The sequence below is a fragment of the Eptesicus fuscus genome, chromosome 2, assembly GCF_027574615.1.
Source record: "Eptesicus fuscus isolate TK198812 chromosome 2, DD_ASM_mEF_20220401, whole genome shotgun sequence".
Lineage (NCBI taxonomy): Eukaryota > Metazoa > Chordata > Mammalia > Chiroptera > Vespertilionidae > Eptesicus > Eptesicus fuscus.
Genome location: NC_072474.1, coordinates 79791594 through 79807452, shown reverse-complemented (window position 1 = coordinate 79807452; position 15859 = coordinate 79791594). Strand labels below are relative to the sequence as shown.

The window sequence follows — 15859 nt, the reverse complement described above, 5'->3', positions numbered from 1 at the left end:
GATAACACCCAGAAGACAGTGACCAAATAGTGACGCATATTCTATTGGTTCCAAATGTTTGTTTGCTCACTTTTTCTAATTTCAAGTGTGTTAATAAGAATTCAGATCTAGCAAGCACTAAGCACTGAGGAGGGGTCAACCAATGTAGGATTACTTTTAAATCCTAGCTCTGGTCTTCCTAGTTGTGTTACTGGTGCAAGTAACTAAATCTCTTTCCACCAGTTTCTCCACTTCATAGATATGAAAAGCTCTTTTGTGGTTTTTAAGGATGAAATGGGTTAATGAACTTAAAAGTTTCTCACAGTGTCTGGAACATACTATAATTATCCTTTCCAAGTTCTACATTATATACATATCTTAACATATCTGAAATTGGATACATCATAATAATCAATAGTCTATCAATTTAAATGACAACATACTTTTTTCCTCAATGGTACATAAAATTATGTTCTATCTTATAATAAGAGGCATCTTATATTTGTTGAAATATGATTAATGAGATGCCACATAAAATAATATTCTGCCCTTTAATGAGAGGTGTTTTAATATCATATGAGTATGGGAATAGGTGCTCTCTATTGGTTCCCTTTCCTTTTCTGTGGAGCTATTATTCAGTGTTGTCAGCCGTTGTTTAATACTAATGGCTATCTAAGTATCAATCTAGGCTCCTTTTGTTTTCTAATTAAATAAACATATATGTACATATTTATAAATTATTTTTGAGAAGTAAAATATAGACCTCACAAATACAAAACAAATAATAAAAGTACTGAAATTCCTGTAACTGAATATCACGTTAATAATTGCTGTGATTTTGCTAAATGTATTTTCACACCTCACCAAGTTTTCTATAAAATAGTTGATCTTGTTATAATACATAGAGGTTTAAAAAGATAAGACTCCAGTATGGCATTGATAGTATATCTTATGTGTTTTTAAAGGGATCCTATAGTTTGTCATCTAAGGAAAACCAGTTTTTGTGGCTGAGTAGTATGGATGTGTATAATTTACATATGTGGTACCTAAAGAATGTTGTGAAATAGGGGCTATGTAATTTTTCTGAGAAGACACCAAAACAAAACTAGCTTAATAACAATGTTTTTTTCTGTTGCTTCGGCAAATTATCTGATGAGGGAGACCAGTGTTGGAGTGCAGCTATGAAAATCAGAACCAGCACATGACATGTTGAAAGTCACAGGAAATGAAACACAAGGTAAAATGACTCTTTACACAGAACAAATCTCTCTGGTTAACTGAAAGTCTGGGGCTGGGAACAAAGACAAACTCATAACCCCTTCATGGTAAATGTCTGCAAACCTAGTTATGAGGGAGCTTTTGATGCCCTAGTATGCCTTTCAGCAGATTTGCAAATTCACTAGATCTATGAAATCAAAATCAGCAGTTGGGAGTTAGTTTCTTGCTTTATATTTTGATAGATAAATTGCTTAAGGATTTAAAATCCATCTGCAGTAAGGATGATACATACTGAATTAGAATTAAGGGATTTATTTGGTCTTCTTTTCCCAGAAAACTAAGATTACTTCGTGTCAAAACAGTGTCTTGAGAAAGTGTAAATAACAAAGGCTTTACTTGAAACTTCATTTGGAAATGAAGACTCTCATATTTCCAAAATATATTATCATTATAACATATGATCTTGTGTACCTTTGTTTCTGAAAGTAAGTAGCTTGCTTTTTCACAAAGCAAATCTTGTTGAATTATGTGTATAAAATATTACTTTGTGAAAGTAGCAGTGCTCAAAGATATAATTTATATGTCTATTTGACTTATTAAGTCAAATCGATGAGCCTGTTTTTAAATCTGATACTGTCTGTAGAACTTTTTGACTATAGTGGTAACAGTCTAGTTTAAAACTGTTCTCTTTTATTTTCTGGATAAAATGGAAGATTCTGATCTCTCTGAGTGGCAACACTGAAAACCATTACTGAGGAGATCCTACAGATAGTTTTGGAAAAGAGAGTCCTTTTTTTTTTGGTGTTCCTTCAGTTGTGTTGAATAGCCTGCCACTCAGTCAGTGTATGATTTTGACCCTCTGCCTTATAGATACTACATTTTTTTGGACAGGCTTCTGTCAGTGGAATGTGGGTGTTATATGTACTTTGAAAAACTGGAAAAATCAAAAACACTGAGAGGTAATTTCTAATTTATTAATATTGTTGATAAAATATTGCCGTATTTTTAGTTTCTACCTTGAGCTTTGGCAAAGCTTTAGGATATAGTTCTTATTCCTAAGAAAAGTTGCTTTCCTCCACCTCCTTCTGTTTTCAATCAAGTTATATCCCTTTAATTGAAAGCATAGGATATCTTAGGGGAAAAGAGGCCTTTTGAGAGAAGTCACTAAATTTTTACCTTAGTCAGATTACCCTATTCTGTTGTTATTGATGTGGAGTGTAAGGATGGAAAATAAATTTTCTTCTACCTTTCTGAGTTCTTAGCTGAGACCCCTGTAATAAAAGATTAACAAGAGACAACCAAACAGAAGTTTAAGATGTACATATAGTGTACACATGTGAGATACCCAGGAAAAAAATAGAATAACTCATCAAGGTGGCTAAGAATTAGTCTTAAGTGCCGTGTTCATAGTGAAAGAGTAAGAGGATGTAGGCCTCTTAGGGGAGAGTGAATGAATTTTAGGAAAGATGAGCAGGCCTCTGGAAGAACTGATGAGAGGTGTGATAGTTTGTGATAGCGGGTCTGGGTGTGGTGTCAACTCTAGTCTCCTCTCGTGATAAGTGTCAATCTTCCCTGGTTGATGCAACTTCCAAGGACAGTTGAGTTCCCCATGGAAGCTCTGTCTTCAGGTAGATATAGGGCATTTAGAGAAAGCCTCTCCCTGCATTTGCTGTTTTTTTTTTCTTTCTGTGCATGCAGCTCAAAATAATCAGTATTCCAAAGCAACATATTTTGGGGTGGGATGTCCTGAACTCCTACAGTCATATTTTGGGGTGGCATATTCTGCTATCCTTGGCTGGTTTGTTTTAATTAGTTTAGAAGATTCTTGTTAGGATTAAATAAGATATACTCTGAAATTGTACTTAGCACTGGTCACCACTATTACCACAACCACTACCTCCACTGTCCAATATTAGAACACTTACCATTTGCCAAATTTTCTATTATGTGCTTTACTTGCCGAATCTTGCATAGTCCGCCAAGTAGGCATTTTATATATATAGAAACTGAGATATAAAGAATCAGCTCCTCAAGTGTACATAGGTATTGTATCTATTAGCCAAGGATTCTAGCTAGTTTTTAAATATTTTTAATGACTTATGCCACTTTCATTACAAACTGAGTATATTGAATATTCTTGAATTAATTATTAACCTGTCCATGCAAAAGATATTTGAATGGCTTCTATTTCTATGTGCTCTCCTTTTTATTTCAAAAAGCATGAATACATCAAGAAGGCTGTCATGAGAATATCATAATAACGTTAAGGGGGATATTATCAAGTTAGTTCCATTTATACCATGTTAAACAGCGCACATTTGTGATTCATCTTCTTGGGCACACAGACTGCTGGCTGGATGGTGCGGGTGGAGATAACTGTTAATTCCTCTGTTCCCTGTTTTAGAATAATCTCATTAAACAAACGCCTTTGAGTCTTCTTTTGTTGCTTAGAACAAATGGTTAGATTTTAGGAAGTGTAGCTACTTTTATTATTCACAAATTCCAGAGCCTTTCAAAATTTATCATTCACATTCTCTGCTCTACACACAATCAGTCATTATGTCAGCAGCTGCCCAGGGAGCCTCACTTCAATTCATTCAGCCAAATAATAACCATCAGGACAACCATTGCTACATTAAAAATAATAATAAAATGAAATCCTTAAATAACAGAATCCTTTATTTCTGTAGTTAAGCATTAATTACTTCCATTCAGTAGAAATCCCATTGTACATTTTGACAGGGAAAAGCAATATCTGTGTTGAAAATTAAGTTGATTAGATTGATATGTTTTAATAAATAGGAAAGGTTACAAAGGGTTTCATTTCCAAATAAATGACTTCAAATGATTTATTACAGGCTATCATAACTTAACCAAGTGTCGGCTTTTGTGTTTGTAGTTCAGTGACTGAGCAATCAAAAATCTCTAGCCATTTGAATAATTACAGATTTTGAAATAACTTCAATGCTCACGGATATCCCAAGTCCACTTTCCTAGATTAGAGAGAGTAAGCATAATACAGGTGGACTCTTTATCTTGCTTTTGAATATGTGATATATGTGTGATGAAATTAGAAAATAATTACTTTAAAATACAGGTTCAGTGTCCGTTCCCCTCTGTCCTTCTCCTGCCCCGTCCACCCTCCCCATCTTTCCTCCCTCTTTTCTGTGATATGTCAGTCCTGTTATTCCATGGCAGTGTTCAGAACATTGAATTCACATTTCAGATACTATAACAAAATATAAACATTAATTTATACAGCATCATTGTGAGGCTACATCAGCGACCCTTTCATAGAACTCAGTTGTGTCCTGTCAGGTTCTTGTGAGCTTAAACATCCTTGGTCATGTTGTTGTCTACGAGGTGTCTAAAATGTAAGCCCACGTTTCTGTCAGCATTCTCGCTTAATTTCCTCCTTATTCTAAGGATAAAGGAAATGAGATGTAAATGCCGACTCAGATGATCAGTTTGCTGGCAATGTGCTTTGAAGTCACATAAGGAATTAGAGGCGTCAGTCTATGCACAATATTGCCACCTTCTGCTGAACACTTTACATCTTAGAAAAGATGTGAATTACTTTCAGAGTCAGTGTCAGCTTGAACAAATGAGGAACTGTATATGAATTCAAATTCAGTTTGAGTTACATGGCAAAAAAAAAAAAAAAAAATGCTGTGTATGTCACGCGACCCAAAGATTCGTTTTCTTTTTCTGTGATGTGTGTGAGAGCTATTGGTAAGAATCTCGATAACTTCCTTTAAGCATTTATGTTGTATATTTTCTCAATTATTGGCATGAGCTTAATAATTAGCAGTTAACTAGTTAGCAAATCCAAAGTAATAGAGGTAATTTCCTAAAAGGTTTCCCCAAATTTTTGTTGTTTATAGTAAAAAATGCATATGGCATCTATTATTATTTTTTTCCTTTCAAGTTTTCACCAATGTCTTATTTATCATCAAATATTGGGAGGGATCCAGTTTCCTGTTTGTAGACAAAAGTAGCAGCATGCTGAAGCGTGTATTTATTTTAGGTTTAAGTTATATTTCTTTTTTTAAAATATAGTTTTATTTATTTCAGAGAGGAGGGGACAGGGAGACAGAGATAGAAACATCAGTGATGAGAGAGAATCATTGATTGGCTACCTCCTGCACGCCCCACAATGGGGATTGAGCCCACAACCCAGGCATGTGCCCTGACTGGAAATCGAACCCTGACCTCCTGGTTCATAGGTCGTTGCTCAACCACTGAGCCAGGCCTGCCAGGCAAGAATATATTTCTTTCACTTCTTAATAATGGGTAATTCTTACAATTCTCTTATTTATTTTAATGAAAGAAATAGTTAGTTGAAAATTAACAACTTTTTAGAAATCTTGTTCACTAAGTACCTCATTCTCATGTATAATCCCAAGATTTTATTTCCATGTAATCCCTGTTCATTGGTGTCATGGCCTTCATTTATTGTTTCAATGCAAATATTTCTAAAGGGTTACTATATTTTTGCAAATACTTTAAAATCTGCCAAACAACTATACATGCTCTAAATGCATAAATCTTCCAAACAAATCTGATATAGGATTAATATGAAACTGGCCACTCTAATGAATGCCAAGCTTAATGTACAATCTACCTTTTGAATAAATCATACAAGAAAATTGCAGAGTATGTAAATTACAAAGCCATCATAAATCAATATCCTTTAGGTTGCTCTGCCTTTGGATAAAGGGTAGCACTGCAGAGGCCACGGCATATTTGAAAGTAAATTAGAGGAAAGCAGTTAAAGTGAGGGAGGAATACCCATTAAGGAAAGGAAATGCTCAGAAAATTATTATAAAAGTTGAGTGCACAAATTACACACCCCTGGGCCGGGGTCATTGGATGCAGAGCCCATGTATGAATGAAATGGCTCATTCTGGTTTTCACAATTGTGACTGTTACAGAATTAAGATATTGGACTTGTTCCTTCAAATTTGCCCAAATGCTTAAGAAAGGGTTTTCTAGCCCTAGCTCAGTGGATAGAACATCGGCCCACAGACTGAAGGTCCCGGGTTCGATTCCTGTCAAGGTGACATACCTTGTTTGCAGGTTCCCCGGCCCTGGTCTGGGTTCATGCAAGAGGCAACCAATAGATGTGGCTCTCTCACATCAATGTTTCTCTCTGTCTCTCCTTCTCCCTTCCACTCTCTCCAAAAATCAATGGAAAAATATCCCTTGGTGAAGTTCTCTAAATCATAATGTTAAAACTGTTTCTTAGTAAAGATTTTGAACTCATTGATAGAGCTGCAGACCATCATCTCTGTTCTAATCTCAATTAGGTGTAAGAAAATCAACTTTAATGAAGGTTGCTGGTAATCTCTGAAATATATTTTACTATGGACCATGTACTCATTTTATTTTATAAAAATGTACCTTGCCATCCACTTTACACTTATATTTGGCTAAATGAAGAAAAATATTAGCGAGCAATAAAAAGATCGTGAGGTTTTTAAAAATATGGTCTATTCCGGAAAAACAAATTTTGTGAAGAAATGTGAACACTTAAAAAAAAAAAAAGAAAAAAAGAAGCCTTTTCTCAAGATCATATTAAATGCCAGGAAGTTTTGCCAAGCAGATTTTCAGGGGGAAATCGGGCTCTCCTAACTGTCCAAATGTTTTCTCACGTTTCAAACAAGCAGCTGCTGGGAGTTCCTGCCAGGACTGAACCTTTCAGGCAGAATGTGAGCAGCTGCCAATCTTGTGTCAATATTTTAAATTCACTTGCAACCATCTCAACTGGTGTAAAATGTTCTTTTCCCCCCACAAAAGGCCAACCCACAACTCTTTTTGAAGCTTTGCCTCCCTTTTACTCCCCTAGTGGTGAAATTGCCTCTTAAGCCCTTTTAGTAGAGAAAGAGCTTTCTTTGGATATTAGAAATACGGACAAATCTCAATCTGTTGATAAGGACAAATTTGAAATAGCAGAAACATTGACGGCCATAAGAAAAATGTAAAATAATATGTAACTGATGAATATTTTAGCAAATATGTGTGTAATGAATTTACTTATTTAGGGCTTGTTGCTAGAGCTTTTCTTTTTTTCTTTTTAAAGAAGGAAAGTCCAGATTTTGACCTTCAAAAACTTGCAAATCAAGATTGGTAAGGGCAAACAGTACATGCCTAGAAATTAGTTTTTAAACTGGAGAATAATTACCTCCTTGACCCTTGGGTTACAGCCTATAGATTATATCATAATCTGTGGTCTGAAGGAGCTTTCTTTAAGGCAAATAAGAATGAAAGGTGCATGATATTATCACAGATATAAATTGAGAGGGAAAAATTGGCACATGATTGTGCTTGAGATGAGATTGGGTGTAACATTGTTTTCTAAACTAGGAAGATTTTACTGCAATGGTGACGAGGGGTAATAGGGTGAGGATGATGAGGGGAAGAGATGAAGGAACAGTAATATGAGGGTGATGTATAAGATAAGAGGTTACTTGTTTGATTGGAGAATGAGTTTTGCCCTGAGCTAAATAAAGGCTACTCTTGGACACTGAAGACAAATGGTTGAAAATCCATCCTGTCCTTGTGTATTTTTACTTAAAAAAATGGGTAATTGGGAAATTTTTATTAAAAGTTGAACAACTTATGGAACTCTGCATTATTTACTTGAACAATTTTATTTTTTTGTATAGCACTGAAGAAAATTCCTTTACTCATGCAGGTTTTTTTTTAAACATTTGAGATCACTTATAAGGTTTTGTGAACTTTTACTATTCAGGTTAAAAAAATGGCTAACATTTCATTATGCATATTAATAGTGTTTAAGTAATATTCACAAAATAAAGTCCAACTCATTATTCATGTTAGATTATGAGATATAACTACAAGGTAATGTGATTTAAAAAAAAATCCAGAATTAGTGGGATTAATGCAAGGTAGGTACTCTTTTAAACTATGTCACACTTATACTAGTGATGAGGATGAGATATTGCTGAATCGTTTTTAAAACTTCTCATTGGAATTGTCTTTATAACCAGTAATGGATAAGAAAGTTCCAGTGTTTTGCAAAAAAAAAAAAAAAAAGCTAAAATACGTTATTACTTTTTAATAGCAACTCAAGTGAGTATCTTACAATTTTTCCTTTCCATGGAAGTCTTTAGTAAAAGGCAAAAGATTTATAGACTCCGAAGAGAAACCAGAACACACATATCATTTCCTTATGGAGTTAACACAGCAAACATTTGCTTCTTGGGAGAATAGGTTAGATACCAGTTGTTAGATACCATTTGAGACAGAAGGCCTGTTTTGAAGGCCCAGCTTCAGCCTTTAGTAGCTGCAAGGGAAAATCACTTAGTGGGAAAATCACTTCATCTTTCTGTGCCTCCGTTTCCTCATCTGTAAATTAGGAATATTAATGGTGTCTCCCTTATAGGTTGTTTTAAAGATTAATAAAGTAGTGCATATGAAGTGCTTAAAGTGGGGCCTTGCACACAGGAAATGTTATCTAAATGTTGACAGTTATTAAGGAGTTGCCAGTCTTTTTTTTTTTTTTTTTTTTAATCCTTACTAGCACATTTAATATTAAATGGTCCTATTTGTGATTTTCACCTGAAAGTAGTTGTGACAGAAACTTTCTGGAAAAGTGCTGTTATGTGACTAAATCTGTCATTTTCTTTGATTAATTGTTTGGAGTCTTACAGGTTTATAATAAACACTAATCAGATGTTTATACCTTTACTATATCAGGTGGCAGCGTGAAGTGTCTGAAATGTGGAATTTTTAAAGTTAGCACAGCTTTCTTTCTCAGGGTTTTAAAGTTAATTTTGTGGATTATTTTCATTTTTTTTTTTTAATTTATTGGGGTCACTCTGGTTAACAATATTAAATAGGTTTCAGGTGCACAATTCCATAACACATCATCTGTACACTGAATTTTGTGTTCTTAAAAATAAGTGTTAAATATAGCTTGATTCTCTCATTTAATAAATACCAAAGATTGCACACCAGTTTGCATGGTCACAAGAAGCATGGATTGACAGAAAAAGAAGGATATATTAAACCTTGGGAAAACCCACCATTTAAATAATTGTATTAACTGAACACAGAATGCTCTGCTCCCTTCACTAGGAGTCCTGTTCGGTATTAGCGGATGATAATGGATAGCTTGTTTTTTCAAGGGTGTGAACACGTCGTTCTCTGCCTTGGGTAGCAGCTGTGGCTGCTGTGCACAGATGTGACCGACTCCAGGTAAATGAGAGCTGCCGCGTTGTTTGTGTAGCCTCTGCTGGTAATTGTGGAATATTTGTGCAGTCGCCCTCCTACCTTGCTCTTCTGCTGCCTTCACGATGGCAAAGACTTCATTGTGTGTTTGGTTTTGCCTTCAGGTAATCGATTCAGATCTTGTTCCTCGTCTTTTTGGTGAAATGCATTTGATTTTCATCCAATAGTTGTACACCTCTCAAGGGGATACCCACTGTACAGTCGTAGATGAAGTTTTCTGTGCTGCAGGTGATGAGGCTCCCAGCCTGTTTGTTTATACTACTGGATAAAGTGATTACATACCCCACCCCACTGTTAGTTAGGTTTCCAAAAAATAAACTGCTGAATGGCAACAGGCACTGAAGGGGCATTTAAAAACATTTTTTAAAGCTTTATACTTAAAGATTTTTACTTGGTAAATTCTCACACTTAATACTGTATGAATATTTTTGGGTGTTTTTGCATACTTATTATTTCTTTTCTATTCTTGTGTTGGTTGTTATGATTTTCATATTTTTTTTTAATTTTAGAAGTGAGTGTGTGTGTGTGTGTGTGTGTGTGTGTGTCTATAATAACATGTTTCCTTGGTTCTGATTATGTCCGTCTTAACAAGCTCCAGAGGCCTTGGAGTAACTTCTCTTGGGTGTCCTTTCATTGATTTAAGACAGCATAAAGGAGTACCACTAATATAGTGAGTGCTTACTGAAATCCTAGCGCATTATAGACCTTTGATAGGAAGGTTCTTTCATCTTAAGATAAGAAGCACCATGATGTGAGTGTAGACAGTGGAACGGTGGTGTCTGTATGTGAACCTTGTGCCTTGGGTGCCACTTTTCACATTGTAGGCAAAGAAAGCAGAGTTCTGGGGTATAGGTATAGCTCATTAAATTGTGAGACAAGATTGAGTAGATTATGAAGACAAGGTTGTATTAGTCAAAACTAAACAACTAGTGTTTACCAGCAGTCATACACCTTGTGCCTTGCATGATTTTACTTTAAGTCTACAATCAACTAGATACACAACACTTAAACTGTGAAGAGTTTCCTTGGAAAAATGAATTTTAGTCCACATTTGGGCTTTCAGTAGTAGGATTCATGTGTTAGAATCTCTGTATTATATCGTTACACAACTTGCATCGTATCGTGTTCCCCTTCTGAGGAGAGTTCAAGGTTAAAAAGTATCAAAAACACTATTCCATGTGGTGCTGTAGAATGGACTGTAATATCATCGGGGCTTCTGTTTGCATAAGTGTGTGGTTGGTGTAGGAAACACTAGAGTTGGTGATGCCTGGGCAAACTCTGAAAGCTTTACTGATTTCTTCCTTGAGGGTCAGGGGCTTCACTCTTCCAAGATGTTCTGAGTTTTAAAAAGTAGTAGGGTATCTAGATTTCCGTGGGAACTTTCCCACTAAGTGAAACTTTTTTCTATATTTATTTAATAATAAATGGTTCATAGAAATAAACAATATACTGTATCATTCCCTAAAGCCTTTTGGTTTTCTTTCTCTCAGATCAGTCTAAGTTTTGAAAGAGACATAATTAATATAAAGTAATATGCACACCTCCTAAATGTCCAGGATTTTTGACTCTTATATACAACTGTGTCACCACCACCTAAAACAAGATTTGGAACGTTCTCATCACCCCAAAAAGTTCCCCACTGACTCTTCCCAATCAGTTCTCCATCTTCAAACTCGTATAACCGTTTTCTAGACCTTTATTTTAAGTCCCCTAGACTTCCCTAGGGGACAGTTCACTATGCTTGTTCATTCACTTGAGTCTGCTGCTAATGTGTTAATTCATCCAGGTACCTTAACTGCATTTGAAATTCCCAATAAAATAAAAACCATCAGTGAAAGCATCAGTCCTTAATAAAAATAAGCTCTGCAAATCTTATATTTTAATTAAAAATTGGGGCTATTGGAAATGAAAGATTAATGGAGTCATAAAGTAAAAAAAAAAAAAAGCGTATGTAAAACTGAATGGAATAATAGTTCTGAAGATTTACCTTGCCTTTAAAGGATCTCTTAAACTTTCAACAATAGAGTGCATGCTGAAGGTCATGAGACCAATGAAGGAGGAAATTGCACAATCAACATTACTGAGTAGATGAAAGGATATTACAGCGTACCGTCTTATTTAAAAAGATAATACAATGGAAAAAATAAGATTCTATTTTTCCATTTTCTTTTCTTTATAATAAAGGAAAATGTATTTGTTTTTGCTGCCCCTGAAGACAAGATTATTCCTTCAAAGTGGGTGGCTTTGGAATAAATTTCAAGAGATCAAAATTTATTTTGAGTCATGAAAATGTATAGCTTTAAATGTTCCTCATTTCTCCAGAGGGGAGAAATATGTGAAGAAAGAAAGGAAATCATATCTGTCAGTTACTTTCCTGGAAATCTATTTGAATTCAGTAAATTAAGAGATGGCTTTGTCTACTATGTGGTCTACTATATGGTCAATATCTGAAGCCAAGACATTTGTTACCCTTTATTTTTGGTTCTGCCACAGTTGTACATGGGGATATGGGGGTTTAGGTCAAATTGTTTGAAAATCTTTCTCTTCCTCCTCCTCCTTCTTCTTCCTCCTTTTTTTTTTTTCTCTTGTATCTGCCAAGCATCTACGAATTAAAATAGAGGCGAGTAACCACTGGGGTTTGTTACTTGCACCTGCTCTACTCATTATCTATGTGGGAAAATTAGCGAAATAATATTTCTGCCATAATACTTCCATATTGCTATGTAGAAGTGATCATTTATCTACTTAAAAAAAAATCTCATCCTTATGTACACAGCTCTCCTAATAAATCATGTATAGCATAGCACTATCTTCAGATAAAAATAACAACTCATGCTTTAATGAGGCTAGAAGGAAAAAGAAGGTACAGTAGATTCCTAATAGTTCATTGGTCCAGAGTATTGTTTTTTAGTTGTTTTCACCAGTGGACCTACCATAGATGGACATTCTCCACAATATTCCACCCAAATACAATGGAAGATAGGATTTGGTAGTCCCATAAATCATCTTTCCAAGAAAGAGAGCTGTTCTAGCAACAGGATGGCAGATGGAGCAGCTTTTTTACCAGTGGGGGGTTTTGTTCTATGCTGCCAAGGATATTGAGGAAAGAAGGAATTATGCTAATTTATCTGTTTTTCTTCTTTTCTAAGCAGTTTTACATATAAAGAACTCACTCATTTTGGGACCTAAGTTATTATTTTTTTGGCACTTGGTGCATAGCGCAAATTGTGTACTGAGTGTATGTGCACTGCTTAATCTTTAAACGTTAGGTATAAATGCAGTATCTGTTAAAGGGTATTCTGCTTGCAGAATTACAAAAAGTCACAGGACCGTTAAAGTCTAGAAACTATTCCAGGGAGTATCTGCCCAGTTTCTAAGGTTGTACACAGAATAGGAGAGCTCTTAGGAAAGTAGAGGTTTTCTTTTCCCTGGCTAAAACCTCATAAATAAAAAATATATAGAATTGGCTGACTCTTATTCTGATTACCCATTCAATGATTATTTATTTATTAAATGACCAGCATTATAGAGGAATAGAGTGCGTACGCTCTTGATAAAGTACACTCACTGCTCTGCTTATGATATATATATATATACACAAACAGTTTTGTTCTCTCCTTTGACTTTATACAATAACTGCTTAAATGCAGAGCCTATATATTTTTTTTATTTTTTTCATGCGAGGAACACCACTGATTTTTCATTCTTTGCCAAGGGCATGGGTTATTCCAGGACGTAGTCTAGTGATCTGTCCATAGGGACACACAATTATATCTTGCTCTTCGGTGCCTTCAAAGAGAATATTTTGCAAGAATAATTTGTTTTCTCAAGCATTCACACGTGTATTGAAATTGCAAGATTAAATCCAAAATCCTTTGAGCTTTTTGGGAATAAAGATAGCATATGAAAATGCTGAGCATCCTCATTACAATTACTACTTTCTAAGAAAGCCTTTTCCATGCCCTCTAAGATCAGCTCTTTTTTTTTTTTTAAGAATCCCTTTGTTCCCTTTTCTTTCATCTGCTGCTTTTTACTTGTCCCACTTTAGGGGAAGAGAATTGAATCACCTCAGGCTGAGTGCTTGTGGACCCTACAAATTTAATGTCTCTAAATAAATTATGCATGTTATATACTAGTCAGAAAGAGTGGAATGGGTGTGCTTAGTGTAAGTTGTGATTGTGGATGAGTTAGTTAATACCTTTGGCATCTTTAATTTTTTTTTTTTTTTTTTTTATATGAAAGGGCTAAAAAAGGATATCTAGATCCTAGGCAAGGACATTCTACTTTGTGCCAGATTTCAACGTTAGGTAAATAAGTCTGTTTTCTGAGCATCTCATCTTGACTGCTGGATGATGCTGACAGAAACCAAACAAACCCCACCCTATTGATTTTAGTGTATTATTAAAGGCCAGTGGTCGGCAAACTCATTAGTCAACAGAGCCAAATATCAACAGTACAACGATTGAAATTTCTTTTGAGAGTCAAATTTTTTAAACTTAAACTTCTAACCCCACTTCTTCAAAATAGACTCGCCCAGGCCGTGGTATTTTGTGGAAGAGCCACACTCAAGGGGCCAAAGTGCCGCATGTGGCTCGCGAGCCGCAGTTTGCCGACCACGGGTATAGGCCATATTGCAGTGACAAATAAAAGGTTTTAACACTAAATATTGGCTTATTGATGGTATACAGTGCATATCGGGTGATTTTCTTGGGCACTCCTCTAAGTCATGATGTGTAGGCCCAGGTTGCCTCTATGTTGTTAGAAGAAGCATATGGCTTCTTCTAACGTTGCTGTGCTAGTAGTAGTTTACTCAAGCCCAGAGGTTCCCAACTGGGGGGGCAGATTTTCTCTTCAAGAAATATTTGGCAATGTCTGGAAACATTTTTTGGTCATCAGAATTGAGGTTTGGGAGTATGAATGAAGGTCATAAATACTGCTAAACATTTTATGTGCAAGACAGACGCCTACAACAAAGAGATGCTCATTTCCAAATGCCAGTAGAACTATGGTTAAGAAATCCTTCTTAGCCTTATTATATTCCATGCTTTGCTGGAAATGGAATCTAATTAGCCTGGCCGGTGTGGCTCAGTAGTTGCGCACCGACCCATGAGTCAGGAGGTCATGGTCAAGCACATGTGTGGGTTGTGGGCTTGATCCCTGGATGGGGCATGCAGGAGGCAGCTCCACCCATGATTCTCTCTCATCATTGATGTTTCTATCTCTCTCCCTCTCCCTTCCTCTTTCTGAAATTTTTAAAACACATACACACACATATTTAAAGAAGAAAAGTGAATGAATCTATTATCTAATTATCTACCTACTCATTAATTCAGTCATTGGATACTCATTGGATAAATACTGTTATAAAAATTCTAATTAATGTTTTTAACCAGGAATACACATATGGGGACTTGATATAACTAGGGATATCATGGAAGTCTACCTAAGGAAGGAATATTTAAGCTGAGTTTTGAAGAAGGATAAGAGAGGGTTAAAGTTGTACGAGTGGCTTGGGAAGGGTCTGGAGAGGGAACAATGTTCAAAGCAGAGCTAACACTCCCAGAGACTGAAGAGAATCAGGTCTGACTTCTCAGGAAGAGAACCTGCTTATTCTTGACCAAAACCTTAACTCACAGGGGCCCTTGTTCCTGAATCCCATCCCTTCTGTTCTGATATCTAGTCCCAAGGTTGGCCATGGACAGTAAGTGTTTGATTCTCTATCCAATTCTAGGACACAGTTGAGGACTGTGCTTCATTCATAATTTCCCCTAAACTACTCAAGGGAGTTGAGAGGACGTTCTGACATCCAGTTTCCATCAGCCACAGGTACTTATCTTTGGCGGTAAGCCTCAGGATGTTAGGCAAGGCCTCTGTCTGAGGTCAGGAACTCAGCCTCCAAGGACAGCGCTAAAAAGTGTAGTTCAAGTGATCTTAAAGGAGGGACTGCAGAGGCAAGGAACCAGGTTGGGCTTGATTTTAGGTCTTGGATATACAGATTTAACAGGGATCTTCCTCTTACCAGGAACTGCTGGGAACCATGAAAGGAGGTTGGAACCGTCCTAGAGCCATAACAGGAGCCAGACTTGTTTGGGGTTTGTGGGGCTTTGACTTCTGTTTCCTAAACAGCCATAAAGCCATTTTCTATCTCAGTGTTAGTGAAGAGTCCTCAAGATGACAGTACTCCTTAGTAGCAAGTTAAATGTCTAGGAAATTTACAGTACAACTTTGTCTCATTTTCTCTGCATTTTCCATATATGTATCAGGTATAAACACAGTTCCAGAGGATCATAATTTAACCTTACATGCATAGATACTCATTGAGCATCTAATGTGCCAAGTGTGTTTGAGACACTGGGCCATCACTGTGAAATGAAAGTGTATGACTGCTTTCATGAAACATAATTCT

The 15859-nt window shown here is 36.0% G+C and overlaps 1 long non-coding RNA gene and 1 other non-coding gene across 3 annotated transcripts in view; one reads left to right on the top strand and one right to left on the bottom strand.

The window, feature by feature from the left end:
- The window catches only part of LOC129152001 (uncharacterized), a 213399-nt gene that overhangs the window by 93235 nt on the left and 104305 nt on the right, over nucleotides 1–15859 (top strand). The window lies entirely within an intron of this gene.
- Nucleotides 8259–8375, bottom strand: LOC114231070 (U5 spliceosomal RNA). Its single transcript, XR_003617049.1, has one exon. It is a non-coding gene; the product is annotated as a U5 spliceosomal RNA (small nuclear RNA).